The sequence below is a fragment of the Callospermophilus lateralis genome, chromosome 11, assembly GCF_048772815.1.
Source record: "Callospermophilus lateralis isolate mCalLat2 chromosome 11, mCalLat2.hap1, whole genome shotgun sequence".
NCBI classification, from domain to species: Eukaryota; Metazoa; Chordata; class Mammalia; order Rodentia; family Sciuridae; genus Callospermophilus; species Callospermophilus lateralis.
In genome coordinates this window covers 18,846,900-18,851,219 of record NC_135315.1, presented here as the reverse complement: position 1 = coordinate 18,851,219, position 4,320 = coordinate 18,846,900, and positions in this window count along the sequence as shown.

Below are 4,320 nucleotides of genomic sequence, written 5' to 3'. Positions count from 1 at the left end.
GCCTGTGCCTGGCAGGTCCAGGTCTCCCTGCAGATTGGGGGGGGGGGGGCGTTGCAGGTGAGTAGCACATTCACTTACCAGTGATTATACATCATCTAGGTCTGTTATGACCGATTTGGGGTTAGAAGGATCAAAAACTCTGCTCACTTTTTTTTCAGAGAGGAAGGAAAGAAAACTAAGATGTGTTGGGTGTTCCCAGTGCTGAGCATTCTGCTGGGTAATTGCATATCCATTTTTCTGAATCTGCATAAAACCCTCAGGAATGGATACTAATGTTCCCATTTTACTGATCAAGAAACAGAAGCTCCGAGGGGTTCTGAAAGTAACTTGTGGCCCAGATTGGCTCTTCCAGGCTGGCTTTGGGGGTGGCCCTGCCTGACAGCAGGTGCTCTTCCCAGCAGCAGCTCCCTCTGCACTGCTACCTTCTCAGAGGCCTCTCTCAAGTCCCCTGCAGCAACACCCCCTTCAACAAGTACCGAGCTGGGCCTACAAGCGCCCCCCTCTTAACTTCCCCACCCCCAAGCCCCAACCCAGAGGGAGCCTCCAGAATGGAACGCAGAGAGGAGGCGGAGAAATGAAAGTCGGGTTTCTACTACGCTGGAAGGGGGGGCCCTATCTCAGGAGGCCCCCCAGGGTACTCTGCAGCACGTGGACCTCAAAAAGTCCTCTTTCAGAAGGGGACAAGGAGAGTCATGATTCATTCATTCTGCAAACATGGAGCCAGCCCGCTGCGCTGAGCACCAGTGACACTAAGAGGCAGAAGAATGGTACCCAGGCCCTCCAGCCCCCTCCCCGCCACTCCGGACTCACCCCCTGGATGCTTCCCGCTGCGGGCCCCCCTACTCTCCCAGGCGGCTAAGCACAGACTCCAGCTCGCTTTCCAAAGGAACCTGTGGGACGGACAGGGAGCGGGGAGAAATCCGGGGGTCTCTCGGAGGATGCGGAGCGGCGAAGATGGAACAGGACGCACGGGGTGTGGGAGCCCGGAGAAGGCAGATTGGGGACGGCGGGCCGGGGACAGAGCCCCGCAGCTGGGGGCCCAGTGGGCCGCTAGGCTGTGGGGCACACGAGGGACGGTCTGTGCCCACCCTCCCTCCGCCGCGCCCGCTCCCTTGTCTGCTGCCCGCGCCGCCTCCTACCTCGTCGCGCCAGGATCTCGGCTCGGTGACCGAGAGCCGCGCGGGAGCCCCGAGCCTCGGTCGCCGCTGGCTCCGCCTTCGCGGGCCCCTCCCTTCGCTGGCCTCGAGGGCGGGGGCGGCGGAGAGACGGAGGCGTGGCGGGGCCGGGAGGGGCGGGGCGCGGACGGCCCCGGCGTGTGGCAGCGCGGCCCCGCGGCCCAGGCGCGGCTCGCAGCCTCGGACCCCTCCCCTCTCCCCTCCGCCTCCGCGAGCCCGAGGAGCCACCGCCTGGGCACGCAGCCAGCCTCCCTTCCGCCCGCACCGCCAGCACGCACCCCGCTCCCTGCGAGTGGAGGGGTGGACACCTGCTCCACAGAGATTCCGATTTTGCAAACATTTATTGAGCGCCCTCCAAGTGCCAGGCACTGTGCCAGGGGCTGGGGCTTCAAAGGCGATCAAGGCAAGAGAGGCTGGATTTGAAGAACACCCAAGCATGGGCGGGGGGCCGGTCAGACGCGAGGGCAACTCGCTGTAACAATGCAACGTGCTGGGAAAGATTTATCGGTACTCGCTACCCTGGGGGCGCGGAGAAGGGAGGGAGAAACCGCGCTGGGAAGAAGGCGGGTTGGATATCGCCTGGGTGTAGGGGGTGGGGCTGCGTGGAAAAGGCGACTGGAGTCCAGGGGTTTCTCCTGGGGTGAGTTCTGAAATGGCAGTGATTACCCCGGACTTCTCTGCTGACTCGGTGCCCCAGGTGCTCTTCAGAGCAGTTCACATCACATTAGCATCTGAGAGATAGAGACCATCATTATTTTGGCTCTACAATTGAGGAAACTGAGGCTCAGGGGTGGAAGGATGTGTATGGAGAGAACAGGAACTGCTGGGTGAATGAGCAGGTGGTCGAGGATATTAGAGTGAGGAGTGGGCTGGGGGTGTGTCCCCTTCCCTCAACCCAAGGAACAGAGAACAACGCCCGCACGTATTGGGAGGGGTGGATCCAGAGATTCAATCTAGGAGTAAGTAGAGCATGTCACAGAGAGGAAATGAGTCGACAGGACCTCGCAGCCTGCAGGGCATGGGGAGTCTGGAAGAGGCAGCAAATGTCATGAAGATATTTCCCGTCGTTCTTCAAAAAAATACTTACACCAGTGCTCCTCAAAATGAAATGTTTCTGTGAATCACCGGGCCCTTATGTGGGGTCAGAGCAGAGCCCGACCCTGTATTTCTTCTGACAAGCTCCCAAACGATGCTGTTAGTCTGAATACCACTTTGAGAAGATAAAGACTATAAAGAATGCAAGCACATTTTTACGTGGGATATTCAATTTTGGAAAATTATCAAGAGCCATCTAATTGATTTTTAACAAAGGCGCAACAAATGGTATCAGAATTTGTGTGTGAGAGAAAGAGACAGACAGAGAAGGGACCAAATCCCTACCTCACACCACATACAAAATTCAATTTTAGAGAGAGTTCAGAGACCTAAGTAAATTGATAAAACTATTAGAAAAAAATATATTTTTTCAGTCTTGGGATAAGCACAGATTTATTAGAGAGGATACAAAAAGCATGGACCCTGAAAACATTGACAATAGACTTCATCAAAATGTAAAGCTTGGGCCAAGTTTGTGGCTCCTTGGTAGAGAGCGCTTGCCTAGCATGCATGAGGCACTGGGTTCAATCTCCAGCACCACATATAAATAAATAAAATAAAGGTATTGTGTCCATCTACAACTAAAAATTTTTTTAATTTAAAACTTATGTTCATAAAAAATACACATATCAAGAAAATAGGTAAGCCACAGACTAGGAAGAGATGTTTACATTTTTGTCATACACACACACACGCACACCTTATATAAACAAGGACTTGCACTCTGAATAAAGATTCCTGCAACTCAATAATAAAAAGACAAACAATCCAATCAAAAAATGGGCAAAAGATATGAATATACATTTCACAAAAGAAGATATACAAATATCATATAGGCATATGAGAAAATGCTCATCCAAAATCGTTTGTCATCAGGAAAATGCAAATTAAAACCTGTCTTAGTTCCTACTGCCATAACAAAATACCTTGCCCTGTGTATTATTTAAATAATAGAAAGTTATTGCTTACAACCAGGCCAGTGGCACAGACCTGTAATCCCAGTGGCTTAGGAGGCTGAGGCAGGAGGTTAGCAAGTTCAAAGCCAACCTCAGCAACAGCAAAGGACAAATCAACTCAGTGAGACCCTGTCTCTAAATAAAATACAAAATAGGACGGGGGGGGGGGTGGCTCAGTGGTCGAGTACCCCTGAGTTCAATCACCAGTACCACCCCCACCCCTGCACCCAGAAAAAAAGTTATTGCTTACAGTTCCAAACACTGAAAGTACATCAAGGGGCTGGCAGGTTCAGTGTCGGGTGAGGTCATGTTCCTCTAAGATGGTGCTATATGGGTGTCCTCATATAATGAAAGAGATAGAAGGGCATAAAGGGATGAATTCTGTGTCCTCCCATAGTAGAAGGCGCCAAGAAGACCAGGGTTCTTTCCTCAAGCTCTTTTATAAGACCACTAATGCAATTCAGATGTCCATCAACAAGTGAATGGGTAAATAAATTGTGGTACATATGTACAACGAAGTATTTACTCCCCAGCATCATAACAAAATACTAAGAAACAAACTATTATTCAAAGATTATCCCCACTAGGCAACAAAATATATGAATGTCAAATATATATTAGATGGAATCAAAGAAGGCAAATGTAAAAAAGAGTCATCTAATTGATCTATATTGAATGATTCTTGGGACCCTGTGATCTTGATACTGTCTTTACAGTCAGAGGTTTTGATTTGACTGTTACAGAACCAACTTTATTATTTTTATCATCATCAACATCATCATTATTGAAATTACCAAAATTGCCACAGAAGAGCAGAAATATCAACATACCAATTTCAAGAGTAGAGCTGTCAAAGAATTGCTTCTTCAAAAAAGCACCAGGCAGGCCCTGGTAGTTCTACAAGAGAAATCTCCCAAACATTTAAGGAGCACTTATCTCAAACTCTCTGGAATGTAGAAATAAAAGGAAATCTTCAAAATTCTTTCTATGATAGAGTAAGAGGAATTGATAATGAATGTTGTCCAAAAAAAAAAAAAAGGAAAAAAAAACCTACAAACTAGTCTCACTTATGAGTATTGAAATAAAGATCCTAA